The sequence below is a fragment of the Microtus ochrogaster genome, chromosome 21 (assembly GCF_000317375.1).
Source record: "Microtus ochrogaster isolate Prairie Vole_2 chromosome 21, MicOch1.0, whole genome shotgun sequence".
Taxonomy (NCBI): Eukaryota; Metazoa; Chordata; class Mammalia; order Rodentia; family Cricetidae; genus Microtus; species Microtus ochrogaster.
The window spans coordinates 46,314,592-46,333,003 of NC_022022.1; the positions used below are offsets into that span (position 1 = coordinate 46,314,592).

Sequence of the window (18,412 nt, forward strand, 5' to 3'; positions counted from 1 at the left end):
TCCCCTGTCTCCATTTTCACCACGGAGCCACTATCTCCTCTCCGGTTCGGATCAATAGGTTATGTTCCTTGCACAGCGATTTCAGGTTTTCTTTCTTAGAATAAACAAGCACCTACTTCACCATTTAGAGAGCTAAATCTGTCCCTGCTGTGGTCCAGGGTGAGGCCCACGGCCTTTGGTTACAGCCTGTTGTGATGATCACAGATAGAGCACTGTGTAGGTTGCCCGTGAGCATGGCAGGGGCTGGCTGCAGCGCTTCTGTTGTCACTAATGTTATGGGCATGGTGTGGCGTGAAAGCTCATGCTTGCCTCTGCCTCTGTCGCCGGTCACTTGATTCTGTGTGAGCCTCGTGTTTCTGTCACATGGGTTCAGGGACACCTGTTTGCACGTTGATCGATCACAGAGGTGGGTGAGGGGACTCCCATCACTAATGACATGTCTGCAGGTATTTATCAACTGAGCGTTTATTTAATGCTGACCTTGTATCAGGCACCCATCTAAGCACTTCATAACGTTGATGCGCTAGTACCAAATAGACCTTTGAGAATTTCCTGCTCTTACTCTGCTCTGCAGAGAGACCTGAAGCAGAAATGGTTTTCTACCATGCTTAAAGCCATGTGAGTCAGTGGGAGGGCACTGCTAACTAATGCCTTAAAAGTTGGTTATTCAGGGAAGAAGCGGAAGAAGATGGCGCTCACCAGCTTTTTACCTGTGCCCACTCAGCTATCTCAGGACCAACTTGAAGCTGAAGGAAGAGCAAGATCTTCAAGATTGCGGCAGACCTCTTTGGTTTCTTCACGAAGGGAGCCTCCCCCGTACGGGTACCGGAAAGGCTGGATTCCGCGCTTGTTAGAGGATTTTGGAGATGGAGGTGCTTTCCCAGAAATCCATGTGGCCCAGTATCCCCTGGATATGGGGCGAAAGAAAAAAATGTCGAATGCACGGGCCATACAGGTGGATCCTGAAGGGAGAATCAAATACGATGCTATCTCTCGACAGGGGCAGTCCAAAGACAAGGTATTTACAGCAAATACGCTGACCTGGTTCCAAAGGAGGTTATGAATGCAGATGACCCAGACCTGCAAAGGCCTGATGAAGAAGCTATTAAGGAGATAACAGAGAAGACGAGAGTAGCCCTGGAGCAGTCCATATCGCAGAAGGTTGCTGCAGCCATGCCAGTTCGTGCAGCTGACAAGTTGGCTCCTGCTCAGTATATCCGCTATACACCATCTCAACAAGGTGTAGCATTCAACTCTGGAGCTAAACAGAGAGTTATTCGGATGGTAGAAATGCAGAAAGATCCAATGGAGCCACCAAGATTCAAGATTAATAAGAAAATTCCTCGGGGACCACCGTCTCCTCCTGCACCCGTGATGCATTCTCCTAGTCGGAAGATGACGGTAAAGGAACAGCAGGAGTGGAAGATTCCCCGTGTATTTCCAACTGGAAGAACGCAAAGGGTTACACAATTCCTCTGGAGAAGCGGCTGGCTGCTGATGGAAGAGGACTTCAGACCGTGCACATAAACGAAAATTTTGCCAAACTGGCTGAAGCTCTATACATTGCTGATCGGAAGGCTCGTGAAGCTGTGGAAATGCGAGCCCAAGTGGAGAGAAAAATGGCCCAGAAAGAAAAGGAGAAGCATGAAGAGAAACTTAGAGAAATGGCCCAGAAAGCCAGAGGGAGGAGAGCTGGGATCAAAACCCACGTGGAAAAAGAGGATGGAGAAGCACGCGAAAGGGATGAAATCCTTCATGACAGGCGAAAAGAGAGACAGCATGACCGGAACCTTTCCAGGGCAGCCCCTGATAAGAGGTCAAAACTACAGAGAAATGAAAATCGAGATATCAGTGAAGTCATTGCTCTTGGTGTGCCCAATCCTCGAACTTCCAATGAAGTTCAGTATGACCAGAGGCTCTTCAACCAAACCAAGGGTATGGACAGTGGATTGGCAGGTGGAGAAGATGAAATTTATAATGTTTATGATCAGGCCTGGAGAGGTGGTAAAGATATGGCTCAAAGCATCTACAGGCCTAGTAAAAATCTGGACAAGGATATGTATGGTGATGACCTAGAAACCAGGATAAAGACAAACAGATTTGTTCCTGATAAGGAGTTTTCTGGTTCAGACCGTAGACAGAGAAACCGAGAGGGACCAGTTCAGTTTGAGGAAGATCCTTTTGGTTTGGACAAATTTTTGGAAGAAGCCAAACAGCATGGTGGTTCTAAAAGACCTTCTGATAGCAGTCGCCCTAAGGAGCATGAGCACGAAGGCAAGAAGCGGAGGAAGGAGTAGATAGGATCCTCTCCTGAAAGCCAGTGGACTCTGTTCAGACCCTGATGATGCAGATCATTGGGAAACCCTTCGTAAACCATCAGGATAAAAACCAAATCTGGGCGGGAGAGCCCAGCGCTACTTTTTATTCCAGGAGATTGGGGCGGGGCGGGGGGGGGGATATTCTACTTTGGATTAGTTTTTTTTTAAAGAATGGGTTATGTTTGTGCTTCTCTCATCGTGCAGCACTTATAGGAAATACTGCCTGCCCCACAGAGAATTAAGACCACTTCTTATATCTAACATTTTAATATTTTGTGTAAGAACTTTCTGAATAAAATTACCCCAAAACGGTGAGTTGAATAATGTCCACATACGGGAGCTATGCTACCAAATGTTGTGCTGTTTTACCTTGCAGTGGGGAAACTAAGGTCTTGCTTAGTGCAGCTCTTGTTTCAAATAAAAACATTTAGAAAGAAAAAAGTTGGTTATTCAGAATGAAGGGAGTTTCCTTCATTTCATTCAATGGATGATATCATTGCTCTCAGATGCTGCCTTGACGTCGACATATATTTTTCTCTTGAGTCTGCAAATTCTTGGTCTTCAAGGTTGTAAGATAAAACAATCTTCTACAAAAGCACAATTAATTATGAGTTCATTTTCCATTTTAATGTAGTGAAGTGAAGGGTAAATGACAGAAAACTTATTCTCTTCTGGTTCCAGGTTGCACGATGTATCTCAGCTTGCGGTTCTGGTTGCTGGTCTGTAGTGACGCTGGCCAGAGATGCCCGCAGCTTGCAGGACAGGCTGTGGCCAATGCATCCAGCCGTCTGTCTGTGTTCCTCCTGTGTGCAGACCACACACAGTGTTTGAAAACACACAAACGGGAATTGGCCAAGAACCCCAGGAAAGGGGTTGGAAAATGAAACACGGGCGACAGACAGTGCTGTTCGTGGGGCAGGCCCTGAGAGAAAGCTCTACCAAGCCGGCTATGGCCATGGCTTTAGCTGGGTGTTGGCCTGGCTTTCAGATATTTGGTCCTTGGAGAGGCCTTTGCTTCACTTGGCTGCACAGTCTGCTGTCTAGTTAGGCGTTTTTGAGGGAAAGCGGGTGTGTGTGGACTGCATTTGTTGACTTTGTGGAACACCGATAGGCATGACTGGCAGCAAAGGGAGGAAGGGAATGTGTAATGAGGTGACACGGGGTGTCAAGTGGGGTGTGAGTGTGTGTGTGAGTGTGTGTGTGTGAGTGTGTGTGTGTGTGAGTGTGTATGAGTGTGTATGTGTGTGAACATGTATGTGTATGAGTGTGTGTGTATGTATGTGAGTGTGTGTGTGAGTGTGTGAGTGTGTGTGTATGTGTGTGTGAGTGTGTGTGAGTGTGTATGTATGAGTGTGTTTATGTGTGTATGTATGTGAGTGAGTGTGTGTACATGTGTAAGTGTGTATGTGTGTGAACATGTATGTGTGTATGTGTGTATGTATGTGAGTGTATGTGAGCGTGTATGTGAGCGTGTGTGTATGAGTGTGTGTATGTGTGTGTATGTGAGTGAGTGTGTGACTGTGTGTGTAACTGTGTGTGTGAGTGTGTCTGTATATATATGAGTGTGTATGTACATGTGTGTCTATATATGTGAGTATGTGAGTGTGAGTGTGTGTGTGTGTGTGTGTGCTCAGCTGTTGAGGGCAGTGATGTGGAGTTGTCACATAGGGATGGAAGGAAAGGCTAGCACAGCAGTTGGCTGTGGACAACAGAAAGGGTGCGAGCAGACACCTCCTTTGTCAGTCCTTTCCCTTCCAGAATCAAAGCCTTCACACCACTAGCGTTAGGTGACTGAAGACAACCCACAATTGCTCAGGGTGAGGAGACCCCTTCAGCACATGGAAGAAGTTCTGGTCGCTCCAGCTCAGTCCCTTTCCCTCCCAGTGTCCTGTCTTGAGGAGCGGGTTCTCAAGTCTGTGATGAGTCTCAGGAGCTGAAGGAAAGGGAAGAGAGGCCGCCAGCAAGTCTGCACCCCCACCTGCCCCTGTAACAGAAATAATGTCATAGACATGAAAATGGCTATTAAACAACAGTTTTTAGTTCTTTCAACATTTTCTAAGTCAAAACATTTAAAATCAAGGTATCATTTCTATTGCATTTGATTTATTTCTTGTGTGTGTGTGCTTATGTGTATATGTGTGTTTGTATGTGTGTGTGTGTGTTTGTGTGTGCACGCGCATGCGTGCTTTTGCACACACGCCACAGTGCCCCATGGAGGTCCAACGACAGCTGCCAGGAATCAGCTGCAGCTCTTTTCTCCCACCAGTTGGCTTCTGAAGTCACAGCTCAAGTCAGATGTGGTGGCGAGCTCTCTAACTCACTGAGCCATCTTATTGGTCTTACTGTTTTTGCTGTCACCTAAGACTACTCAACATCTTGGTTGCTAGTTATTTTCCAGTTTTTGCCTTTATAAATAGTGTTCCGATGACAGAACAAAATTGTTGAAATGGCACAAATCCCTGCTTCTTAAAAGTTTCTGTTTTGTAGTCTAGAGAAGTTGCCTGTTTTTTTAAGCTAATTAATCTGGCCTCGTTCTTGTTCCGATGTCTTACGGAGAAGCTAATGTGTAAAACTGGATACTTCAGTCCTCTAGTCTCTCTCCTGTCCCCTCAACCCTTTCCCTAGTGACTTCGAGTGGCCTCAGCACCTGAGAATTCCAGAACACTCAGGTGAGAACTATCAGGCATTCACTTACTGTTTGCTGGCGATACCCAGTAATACATACTTGATTCTTAAATAAATGACATTTCCTCCTTCTACTTTATACCAAGACTCAGTGCACTACTAGTGAGATGAATCCATAAGATCTCCTCCTGCCTGATGAAGTGACGGGGAGACCACTCAAGGGTATATTAAAACTGATGGGCCACATTCAGTCAGCTTGGTCAGAACCTGCTGACAGTAGCATGGGAGCAGAGCCAGCTGGCATCTCTCGTCCCTTCAGTTTGGGGAAAATGCACTAGGTCATGACTGAATGCACACTCTTGAATTTAGGAATACGGGGGGGGGGATATGCCTGTTTGGTGTAACTGTCCCTCTCTATGTAATGCCTTACCCTATGCATTTTCCACCGAAGTTTAAGTGTGGGGGATTAACCTTATGACTTGTAATGATTTTAAGTGTCTGGATTCTTTCCCCTAGAACAACAAATCTCCACTTCTCCAAAGGCTTCTGTGTCTTCCTCCTAGATTCTAGGGTGGAAAGAGGAAGGAAAAAGAAACAGTGGATCAGTGTTTGCTTCTGTGCAATAAATAAACTTGTAGGTGTCTCATAGATACGGGGGTATTTGAACATTTGGAAATCGCATAGGTTGTACATAACTTACAGACTTCCCATGACTGTGCAAGACCCTTCACGAATATGCTGTCAGGCAGCTAATCTCTTTGTTGTCCATCCCTTCTGTGACCTTGCTCATTGGAAGATGAGAATTTTGTGACTGACTGAGACCAAGGCAAAGTCAGGGAACTCAGTTCCCTATGCAGGCAGCATGATTCAGTTTATGACTTTCTTCTTTCCTGGGATTTGGATAAAATGAGCTGTCCACAGTTGTCTGAGCCCAGAAGGATGTTGGAAGGCATTTGTACATAGGTAACAGCAATAATCAGAGAAAGAAATCCGTTAGCAAATAAAAGCAAACAGGAAGGGTCCGCGGCTGTAAGAAAAACCCGCAGGAGGAAGGCATGGGGCCAGGAGCTGTCAAATAATCTCCCCAAACAAGAAGTCATTTTTTTAAAGCCCCAATACACATTTTTTTTTTCTATTCTACTGGGACCAAAGGAAATAGATCAGAAAGCTATGGAACAGGTAGAATTTACTTGTTTTTCAAAGTGTTAATACGAAACAAATTTTCGGTCCAATTAACAACATTAAGATAAATTTGATATACTGTCTTCTTGGGATTTGTACAGTTTACAAGCATTGCTGATAGAGAGGAAAATCAATTTTGTTTCATTCTATTTCCTGGGGAGATAGAAAAAGCTTGGGGACTTGAGGGGAGAGAGTTTTTAATTAGGACTATTCTAGAAACAAATCACAGAACTCAATATCTAACCTAGAATCCATCTCTTGAGGTTCCAGTCTGGATGATGACTAGAGCCATTGTTAAGGAGTTCACGTGAGGCTTCTGCGTGGTTATAGTTCCAGGTGATCATGTTTTATAGCTTCTGACTCCTGTCATGTGTTATCACTCTGCCTGTCTTCCAAGCAGATACGTCAGTGTTATCACCTGTGAGACACCAGTCCATCCCCTGAGACTTGATGGTGGGTTAACTCGTGTCCCGTTGGCGAGCTAGTGCATGTTTGTTGATAAGCAAGCAGATGGCCATATAGCTTTGCTACCTTTCCCAGAAAGCTCTTCAGGAAGACAGAAAGAAAACAGGAAAAAGGAAGTTTTATGAGAATCTGTTCTGGCTTTCCATCTGCATCCTGGGTCAGTTGTCACATGGACCAGACCTGCTCACAGGGAGAATTCCTTATGGCTCATCTGGATTTAAAACACGCAGAGCACACACTTGTCTTGTTTCTCTCCTGAAGCCCTGTCCGTAGGCTTAGACCTTAACATCTCAGTATAAGGAAGAGACAAGCCCTACTGCTATGTGAGACAGGAAAGAGTGCCCAGGAAAGGAAGCATTAATCCAGAGAGAGAGAGAGACAGAGACAGAGACAGAGACAGACAGAGACAGAGAGAAATTAAGATTGAAATTTACATGGGAAACACAATAGACCAGTGCCTTGGTTCGACAAAAAAATTTAATTTAAAATATTTTTAAATGAGGAGAAATAAATGAGCTAATTATCATTACAATACTAAGTATACAATAATGGGATCAGCCTGGGTTATTCTTGCTTTAAACCAAACCTAAGTATGCTTTAACATGTTTTAATTCAGTAGTAGAAAGGGCTCATGAAGGCAGAGGTACCCAGGTCCTATACAATATTAATGGGATTCTTCCAGAATGAATGGCCACCAGAAAAGCACAGACAAACTCAAATATGGCACAGAGACCCCACAATGTGTTGAGAGAGTCATGGCAGGAAGGTGGCAGAGAGGTGGCAGGTGACCAAGACACGTACACACGGTAGAGGGACACATGCAGTCCTGTACATATACCCTGACAAGATCAGAGTGGCAGAGACAGAAAGACAGAGGTCAGATGGAGACGTGCAACTAGACAGACAGGAGCAGGCAAGGTATCTTAGGGGATTTCTCCTGGAAGGGGACCACTTCCTGCTTCTTCTAGGTAGTGTCTGCCTCTCAGATCACTTGCATCTCAAAGCCTCCAGGCCTCTGTGTCTGTTCTCTATGCCAGCCGTGGAGGAAAGTGTGAGGGGGAAGAGAGGGGCCTTCATGTAGATGGAAGTAAGTTTCTGTCCCACCCCGTCCCGCAGCCATTCAGTTCTGAATAAACACACAGAGGCTTATATTAATTATGAACTGTTTGGCCAATTGTTCAGACTTATTACTAACTAGCTCTTACAACTTAAATTAACCCATAATTCTTATCTATGTTTAGCCACGTGACTTGGTACCTTTTCCCAGTAAAATATTCTCATCTTGCTCACCCTGCACCTGGCTGGTGACTGACTTTCTGCCTTTCCTTTTCCCAGAATTCTCCTAGTCTGGTCACCCTGCCTATACTTCTTGCCTGGCTACTGGCAAATCAGCGTTTTATTAAACCAGTACTAGTGACAACCTTTACAGTGTACAGCACCTCCAAGCTTCCAGACTGTGCAGTGGGAGGTGCAGTAAGTGTATCATTCCTCTGCAGTGGATGTGAAACCATGGTTTAACCTCCGTCGATGCACCGCACCTGCTGCCCGGAGCTCATGGCCATATTTTAGTTAAATGACTAGGAAGTGTAAAGTCAAAACTGCTTTTCGGGAGGTCATCCTGGTCATTCACACCTCTTGCCCTGAGGAAGGAAGAGAATGATGCATTTGAGATCATTTTGAAGTTCATTCATTTCCTGTTCGAAATCAACTTTTTAAAAGAATGGAAGAAAGAACGTTTTTTTTTTTTTGAGGGGGAGGGAGGACTCATGGTTCTTGAGTTCGGGCTCAGCAGGACAGTGGGACGACTGGATTAATTAATTGGAAGCCACCCAGCTCCTTTCCACCTTTATTGTCTTTAGACAGTTGTGGATGGGTGGCAGACATGGTTTATGAGTGTCCCCGGAATGATACACTCTGTGCCCTCTGAGAAACTCGGAGAAATGAAATAATTCACACTCGAAAGCATATGTCCTTCAATCCACTCTGAATTCTGTCCTGCACGTCCTGCCACAGATGTTGTAGGAGGAAATCAATAATAATTTTGAAAGCAGAAATCATTTACCTGGTGTTGCCTTGGCCTCGCTGGTGGTCAAGGCTGGAGAGGAGGCTGTAGATAGTGGGTTTTTGTGACCAGGCTGCCAACCTCAAGGCTCCTTTCTGCTCACACATCCTGTCTGTGACTGTGGGAAGTGTTTCTTAGGCAAAGTGAGTTTGTATTTTGCCCAAGTCGCCACAGTGTGCATCTGCCCGTGTAGTCAGTTATAGCAGCCACGGGCATTGTGGAGGTGACCCGTGCAAGCAGAGCACAAAGGCGGCTGAAGCTGCTGCCGATTCTGCCTTGCAGCCTCCACAAGATGCTTTTCCTCTGTCGATGTCAGAGAAGTGCGGAGTGGTGTGTACTTCCCATCATGAACAGAGCCACGCTCGCAGTGAACTGAGGCGTGTTCCTTCACACTCCAAACCAGTAATTATTCTGGAGCAATTGTTTCTGGAAGGTTCAAGGTGCTCATGTGTTTAGAAGGTCCGTTGCACACTTAGCATTTTCTGGGAGTCACGGAGAAAGAGTGCCTCTACCATTGTTAGCTCACGTTATGGATATTTTCAAAGCAAGTGTGCTCGATGAGGGTCCTGTGGGGTAGCATGACAGCCATTGCGTTCGCTTGGTGAATGAAGGCATGAAACTTAAAGCCGATCTGAGCATGGTATGGGGAACCTGCTTTCTCTCCTTAAAGTATGCCACATGCTGGCGGCAGCTAAGGAACTGAAGCAGGATTACAAGTCAGTCCTTTGTGTTGGAATGCTCTTCCACAGGGCACACTCAGGAAGAGTGTCTGCCGACCCTGTCTCTCCTGACTTCATGCATTTTTGCAAAGCACAGCACGGCTGACAACATTGTATCCTAAGTCACTACAGCCTTTGTGGGAGAAGATGTCTATTAATCCCATTATATAGATGGAGAAGTGGAGGCAGCAAACTAGGAAGCAGCAACCTCTTTGCCTGGGGATCAGTTACCACAATTCCCTGGTGAACTGTGGATTCTTTTGGTTATCAGGATTTTGATCTGCTGTGTTTGTGGCTTCAGGTTTCACTGTGAAGAGCAGGGGTTCTCAGCCTTCTTAATGCTGTGGCCCTTTAACACAGTTCCTCATGCTGTGGTGACCCCAATGATAAAGTTATTTTGCTGCCACTTCATAACTGCAATTTTGCTACTGTTATGAATTGTAATGTAAATGTCTGATATGCAGGGTATCTGGTATGTGACCCCTGCAAAAGGGGTCATGACACACATGTTGAAGAACACTGGCCTGGAGAATGGCAAGAGGTAAATCACAGTGTGAGGATTGCTATGGAAATTTGGTACAGAAATGATGAGTTTATTGACTCTGATGTTATAGCCTTGATAATCTTTTGTTTTGAAATCCAATGTGCCAAATCATGTCTGTAAGGAGAATGAAATGATGCCTTTGCCCCAAACATATGTTTTAACATACATGTCCAAAACAGCAAACTACATTGAATACCATTCCCCCTAAACATGACAGCCATATGGGGAGTCATTAAATGTTGGGCTCTGAGAAAAGTCCCTGGATGCTAAAAGGTACTGATTGTCTCCCCAAGGAACTTGTAGTCTATACATGGGAATGACATCTGTACATGGGGACAGTGTCTGTGCAAGGCACCGGCATAGCATCTGTACACAGGAATCGCATCTGTGCATTGGAGTGGTATCTCTACACAGGAATCGCATCTGTGCATTGGAGTGGTATCTCTACACATGAATCACATCGGTGCATTGGAGTGGTATCTCTACACATGAATCACATCTGTGCATTGGGGTGGTATCTCTACACATGAATCACATCTGTGCATTGGGGTGGTATCTCTACACAGGAATCACATCTGTGCATTGGAGTGGTATCTCTACACAGGAATCGCATCTGTGCATTGGGGTGGTATCTGTACACAGAAATGGCTTCCTGTTTGCTGTAGAGAGGTTCTGGAGAGGGGTACTCGCAGTCAGTTTTACAGAAGCTCAGATGAGGGAGGAAGGTCTGGCTGGGTGCTCGGTGTCTCTCAGAGGCAGGCAGGATATAGACTTGCCTGAGGTTGAGGGTAAGGTTCAATCTGAGAGGTGTCACTTGGGGAGAAGGGCACTCCATGTGAAGAAATGAGTTAGAGAGGTCCAGGAGATGTGAGGAACAGCTTTAGGCAGCATCAGGGAGGAGGGTTATGTTTTCAGAGTGCAGGCCATGCGGTGGGAAAGGTGCAAGGGGCCCAGTTCACAATAGGAATCAGAGAAACACCTCTTGGGTTCACTTGGTATAGGAAGGTGTGTTACTGAAAACCATTCGGAGGGTGGCGTCTGGAACCAGCCTTCCTTCTATATGGTGTGTGGCACATTGTTGTATATTTTCATCTCATCTAAGAATCTCAGTTTTCAGTGCCACAAACTCCAATCCAGGAAGCTTATTCTTTTTTCTCGATCCTGTTTCTGAAACCTGTGTTTACAGGGCCCCGTGCCTCGTGCACTCAGGTGCGTTACTTTTCATCTCACCTGCGTTTGTTACGAACACTACCAAAGGCTGGCAGTTCCATTCGGCTTAGATTCCATTGATCTCTCTGTGTGAGGCCAGATACTTCTCTCAAGCACTTTAGACACTTTTTTTTCCTGAAAGGCAGAAAAGGGCATTGGTCATGAACACAGAGGAAAGTCAGAGGATTGCTGGGCCTCCTGCTCTGGGCTGATTCACTGGGCACTCTGGCTCATCGCCTTTTGAAGTCTAAATATGTTAATTCAGGTGGAAAATGTTAAGCATGACCCGGTTGGGGGGAGTGGTAACATCCCAAGGAGGGTAAGACTTTAAATTTAACGTAGGGTATGACTAGGAAAAACATTAGCTAAAAAGGATGTTTATTTACTTATCACTGAGAACAGGGGGGGGAAGTGACTAGGAAACGATGAAATAAAACTAAGTGCCTTAAATTACAACCAACAGAACAATGGTGTATTCCCTACAGAGATATAGATCTTGGAGATTGAACGCCAATATTCAATGGGGAACTTAATAGTTATTTACCAAAGGCACATTTGGGGTCTACTCTTGTTAGCTTTGCCACTTTATACAGACTTGGGTCACCTGAGAAGGGACACTCAGTTGAGAGATTGACCAAGTCAGACTAGTTGGTCTCTGGGCATGTCTGTGGAGGACTTTCTTGGTTACTAATGAATGTGGAGGGGTGGTGTTTATTTACATACAGGTAAATCTAGAAAACGGAAAAAAGTCAGACAAAAAATATTCAATGTTATTTAGCAGATTTTTTGATAGCTGACAATAATATTCTGTAGACAACTTTGTACCCAAGGGACTCCTCACTCCCTTCCCCCTTTCTTATTTTCATCTAATATATCTTAAAGATCCTCCCATCCATAATAAGGCACGGGGGCCTACTTTATTTTAGTAGACTTCTACAGCCATGTGAAACAAACAGTCTGCTAATTTTATTGTTTTCTGGTAGGAAATTTTGTTCGTTTTGATTTTGTGGTTTTGTTTTTTTTTTTTTTTTTTTTCCTATCATAGATGGCCTGTCTTTTCAGGGGGCAGATGTTTCTACAATTACTCTGTGAACCCCAGATCTTGTAGCAAAGGAAACTGAGACCCAAAGATGTGACACTGGTGGCAGTACCAGGCTCAGGGTCGGAACCCAGGTCATTTTGGGCATTTTCCTTCCCTTCTCTTTAAACCTAGGGTCGGTTTGCTTGTGACCAACAACACATTTCCCTCCTAGTCTTCACATTCCCGAGTGACTAGGTGTTGTGGTTGCTTCTTGTATCACTTCTAATCATTTCATTAGTGAATATGTATGAAGGGAGGGGGGAGGGAGAGAGGGAGGGAGGGAGGGAAGGAGGTGAGGAAGGGAAGGAAGCAGGCATCTTTCACGAGGTAGGTGATTTTGAGGGACATGGGGAGGATGGACTCACAGGGCTCCTGACCCAACTTTTTTACCACCCCACTGTGGCCAAGCAGCTCTGTTTTCCTTTCCATGGCTGTGATGTGAAGGTCAGGCTGAGAAACATCAGCAGGACAGGGCTTGAATTATTCAGAGAGGCCTAGGGGAGTGGGTGGATAACCCGGCTTGTCTTGAGCAGGAAAATAGTAGATGGCCTCCGTCGTCACCATCTATGGAAACAGAAGCAAGTCCTGGAGCCTACCAAAACTTTAAACTTTTAAAGCTTCATTTCTTTTGATGAGCCTTCTTGAATATTTTACCGTGGCATATCGAAACAGTTTCTTAATTAAATCCCCAGCTCATCGGAACTCAGGGCTGATCTGGGATTACAGTGCTCCAGCCAAAGGGTACCATGGACCCTGCTGCAGGGACCCTGACAGAGCTGGTGCTGGCTAGGGCGTGAAGCCTGGCTGACTCTTTCACTCTCTCAGTGCCCCAGCTCAGCCAGGGTGCTCCCCAGGAACCAATTAGCAGCTTGGAAATAGCATGGAGTGTGTTGCAAGCCCTGAGTTAAAGAGGACTAACAGACATGAGAGAACCAAGTGGGGAGAGTGGCTTGGATCTTGGTGGCGGGAGCAGGTTGCTTGTCGGAGATCCCAGGAGCCAAACAAAGTCAGTAGCTGCTCCTCAAGCCTCCTGCCGGTACTGCTGCAATAGCTGAGCTTGGGCAAGAGCCCGGGGCTGCGAGAGGAAAACAGGAGGATGTACTTGCTATTCCCCTGTTCTGCTTCTCATTTAATAGAGCTTTTTAAAAAGAGTTTCATGAAAAGGAACAGCATCATTGATTTTCAAGTCTGCAGGAAAATGAAAGACGATCTGCTGATTAGTGGAATCGCAATCTGTGCCGGGAACGCCTTCAGAAATGTGTGAATGTCGCAGAATATAACACTTGCGGTGATGAGCCCGGAGATGGGGGACGATAGGATGTGTCCTGTGTTCTACCCCAGGCTAGTGGACACCTCGTCTCATTGGTAATCTCGCTTGGGTTTGCAGCCTTACATTGAACAAGCTCTGGTGTTGGTTGAGATTTGTCGCCGGAAGAGTTAGCGCTGTCATGGAGGAACCGCACAGAGTGCTCTTCTGAGATACCTCCAAGGTTGTTCTTTAGATGGTTGTTCATTATAACTGGTTGTCAAGCATCGCCTGCATCAGTCTTAGGCTGTCTCAGGAACTTAATATTCTGAAGGAAGTGTTAAAAGTGGACACTGGGCCAGTGGGATGGCTCAGTGGGTAAAGATGATGATTGCCGCCAACTCCCGACAGTTTGAGTTTCACAACCGGAACCCGCACGGTGGAAGAGAGGACAGGCTCCTCTGACTTCACACGTGTGTGGTGGCACTTGCACACATGTGCATGCACACATAAAATAAGCTGAGTGCGGTGGTGTGTGGTTTCTTCACACATCTGCTGTGGCACTCACATGCAAGGACATGCACACCTTTATTCTCAGCACTCGGATCTTTGTGAGTTCGAGGCCAGCCTGGTCTACGGAGTGAGTTCCAGGACAGCCAGGGCTACGTAGAGAAACCCTGTTTGGAAAAACAAACACAAATTAATAAATGTTTTAAGAAGTGGGCGGTGTTCACTTCCTACCTCTTATGAAGCTCCGAGAGTCTCAAACCTGACTTCAGAGTATTTCTCAGCAGCGCTGTTGCGGCACAGCAGGAAGGGACCAGCGATAGCAACAGCTCTCACAGCAGGCAGCGGGTCTGCTGAAGCCCTTGTGATAGGCCAGCCACCCGAGTCAAGGGACTAGTTAGCACAGCTCTCCCTGTGACAGAGTGCTGAAATGTGGTGCCTACTACTTAGTAGTAGACATCCTCCAGGAAGACAGGTGTGCGTAGGTGTGCAGAGGTGAGGTGGCTAGCCTTTGATGCATACTATCAGGGAACAGCGGGAGAAACAGGATGGTGGCTTGGTCAGTGAAAACTTCCTACAGGAAGGCAGATTGGGTCGTCATGCCGACTGGTCTGGAGCCGTATGTGTGGTCATGCTGTCTGCTCACTAAGGAAGCTCTGTTTTGATGGATGACCATAGGTTTGTTGAATGGGAAGAAAATAGTTCTTCGCTAACCACCGTTCAGTCACGAGTTCCCATGTTCCTGTTATTCAGTATTTAAGGACACATAAAGCCCCCTCTATGCTGCTTCTATCTAGTGTTGTAGGAGGCTGCTTGTTTATTTCCCAGCTGCCCAGACTCCTGAAATAATCACACAGAAAACTATATTATTTAAGTCGTTGTTTGGACAATCACTTAAGTGTATTGTTAACTAGCTCTTACATCTAGAATTAACACATTTCCATTATTTTATATTTTACCACAAGGCTCGTGGCCTACCAGCAAGGTTCCAGCTGGCAGCTCATGTCTTTCCCCTCTGGTGACTACATGGCGTCTCTCTGAATCTGCCTACTTTATCTTTTCCAGCCTGGCCACACTCTGTTGAGCCATTGGCCGAAAGCAGCTTCTTTATTCATTAACCAATAAAAGCAACACATATCCAGAAGGACCTCCCACACCAAACTAGTGCTTTCAAAAGTTCTTTTTCTCAAATTTCTGAAACCCAGAACTCAGGGCAACTTTCTCTCTGGCGCACATTATTATTGGTTGGAACAGAAGCAGTCAGTTTGCTTTCAAAGTCAAAGGGTACTGAGGGAATGTCTCCCTTGGCATCTTCTTCTAACTTACCACTAGTAAGGGAGTCTGTTGCTGCTGTTTGCTTTTTTAAAAAAGAAATCTTTAAGATCTAATGTTTCCTATGAATTGTTTGTAGGGAAAATGTAAACCTCAGTATCATTTAGCTGTGGTCCAACAGAGGACTATCATCTTACACTTCTAATCAAAAAATAAATTGAACATAGTAGTAGGCTTCCAGAGAAGGAGAGCATTAGATTTGATTAGATTGGCTCTAACCTGCCTGGAATAAAAACCGTCTGCCTCTCCCGTGATTTCAGTGTTTACAGCGTCCCGACGACATGTTTCCACTATTGTTCTGGGCAGTAAAAGGCAGCCAAGCAGAAAAAAAAAAGCACTCATAAATGTCAGAGAAGAGGACCTTTCTTCTCTGCATTTCAAGGGCTTTGAAGGTCAAGTTCAGCCTACTTAAGGGAAGCAGCGTGGTGGCTCGTGGGAGCAGCTGTGGCTGGTGTACTTAGGCATCTAATTGATATGAAGTTAATGTACCTGCCTGTCATTCTAGGAAGGCAGAGTGTCCTGGGAAGGGAGGATATTTGCTATCCTTTCTTCACTTTGTAGATGAGAAGATAATTTAAATTTTGGTAACTTGTGCTGAGCCACTTGAACTTGCAGAGAACTGATCCAGCTCCAGGCGCTGCTGCTCTCTCCTGTCCCCTCCTGCTGTGATTTGGGTCCCCTCTCTGGTGGTGGGCCTTGTCCAAGTTACAGAAGAGTCCTGTTGAGTTCTCTGCTTGCCAGCAAAAGCTTTCCCTCTCCTTTGGAGGTCTCCATTGAGGTGTTTTTCTTTGTGATAGACTTTATTTCTTTCCTGCCAGGAAGCCTGAGCAATTACAGTTTTAGACTACTGAAAATAGGTATGTTCTTTGATATCAAAGAGCTTCTTGAAGATATTTCAAACTAGAGAGACTTAGGTTGCATTTCAAGGTGCTACTAGCATGGCCCTTTGTAGTTAGAAAACTCTCTAATGTTCTAAATGCGTTGTTCTTTATTCAAAGACACCGGCCTTCAGCATTCCTATATTCAGTAGAAGGGGGGAGTTTTTGTCTCCCTCTCCCTGTATTTTCCTCACCTCTGCTCACCCAAGGCTTGGTGCCCCCCGATGAAGCAATAGCAGGCAGCACCGGAAGGAATATTATGTTGAGCCCACTGTGTGCTAGATAATACAGACACACACTCAAACACACAAACACACACGCACACGCACGCACGCACACACATGCACATTTATCTCTACCCTTCTTTTGAGCTTTCTCCCCTACTGGGCCTGAGAATTAAATTATCATAAGATAGATCAACGAGGAAAACATATAAATTGATTTAATTCAAGTTTTATGTGGCCCAGGAGCCTTCCCGAGAGTGTGGCCTGGAGATACAGAGTCAAAGGCTTAGATACTAATTGGACAAGGATCAGTAATTGTGAGCAAGCAAACAATTCCATCCGGGGGTCAGAGGATCGGAGCAACTTTAACAAGACGTGTGCAGGGTCCTCTCACTCTCCTCTTCTCATTCTTGATTTAAAAGAAAAGGAACTCTTTTTAGATCTAAGAAAGGGGTTGTTTATATGCCCTTTGTGTAAGAATTTCTTCTTCCGTTTCTTAAAAACTGTTAGACAGCCATTTGATTTTCTTGTAGGCACTGGTTTCAGGTGCCTTCATCCCCAAATTATTTTGATGGTGAAGTAGACAGTTTGGGCTTTGTATGCTCAAACCGTTCCTTGTGCATCGCTTCACCACTGATTGCAGAAATTGTGGTGTGCTCTCCTCACGCCCCACATTGGAGCGTCAGCGAGGACGGTGTGTTCGCCTAGCCAGTGAACCCTGCTCTCTCTAACGCCTGTGGCAAGTTACCAGGGCTGTCTTGGGACAGGTGGGATTTAGTAAAGAAGTTGAAAGCCTCAACAGTCTTTGGGAAAGTCTGTGTGTGTGGCAGGGGTAGGGTGGGAGGGCGGGGTGGGTTTCATACTGCGACGTGGCTTGAAAAAGCTTTACTCCTAAGGCGGCACAAGTCGAGAATTCTTTTTCTTCCTAAGGACGTGGTTGTTGCTGTGAGGCCCGGCCCTGCACCGCTTTCCTGGGCTTAGGTCCGCGGCACCTCCCATGTGTCTCATCAGTAGTTTGACTTTCGGATGCACACCCTTCCGTGTTTCTTTCTTCTTGTCCTCCATTTCTGGAGCGTGTCTTATCTTAGACATCCAGAACGTCCATGGCGGCATTCTCAGGCACGACAAACTATTACTGTGTGGTCAGTAAGTGCCACTGGAGGCTCTGGGGACAGGGCTGCTCACAACAGTGCCTGCTTTGCATGAGGCTTAGAGTTTGCTTTCTCCAGAATTCCCATAGGAAGCCAGGTCAGGAGGCACATCCCAGTGCCAGGGAGGTAGAGACAGAAGGGTCCAACAAGGTGTTCATCGGCCAGCGAGCATGGCCGAATTTGTGAGCTCCAGGCTTAGTGAGAAATTTTGCCTCAGAAAATAAGGTGGAGAGTATTGAAGAAAACACCTGGTGTTGATTTTTGACCTCCACATTTGAGCCGGCACACATATGTCTACATGCATATAACCGAACATGTATGTATGTTCCATACACATACATGCATACACAGAGATGTCTGGAGAGGACTAGAAAAGCACGGTGGAGCATCAGACACCTGCAGCCCCGGTGTGTAGAAGCTTCTACTTCCATCCACTTTCTTGTTCTGGAAAAAGAAGTTGAGCTTAAGACTCTACATCTTCTGTGGTGCAGGCATTCCACAAATGTGCAGATTGGTAGAAAATATCAAATCTCTTTATCCTCAGGCTGTGCTATAAAATTACAGTAATCAAGCATTTGTTGCCCTCCTCCCTGTGACCAAATATCTGACAGAGTCAGCTTACAGGAAGGAAAGGCTCACCGACTCCCAGTGTAGGTTCTTTGTGCTGGGTGGTCACGGAGGCAGGGGCAGGAGGCCGCTGGTCATAGTGCACTTGTGGTAAGGGAGCAGAGGGAGGTGGGGACCCTAGCTCTGTTCACTTCGTGTCTACTGTGTGCTGCCAGCCATGGGATGGGGCCGCCTGTGTCCTGGGAGGGTCTTCAGTGTGGGCTGCCAGCCGTGGGATGGGGCCGCCTGTGTCCTGGGAGGGT

The 18,412-nt window shown here is 45.9% G+C and overlaps 1 protein-coding gene and 1 pseudogene across 1 annotated transcript in view; both read left to right on the forward strand.

The window, feature by feature from the left end:
* St6galnac3 (ST6 N-acetylgalactosaminide alpha-2,6-sialyltransferase 3) overlaps positions 1–18,412 on the forward strand; it is a 450,344-nt gene that overhangs the window by 155,776 nt on the left and 276,156 nt on the right. The window lies entirely within an intron of this gene.
* On the forward strand, positions 689–2,759 carry LOC101996238 (annotated as a pseudogene).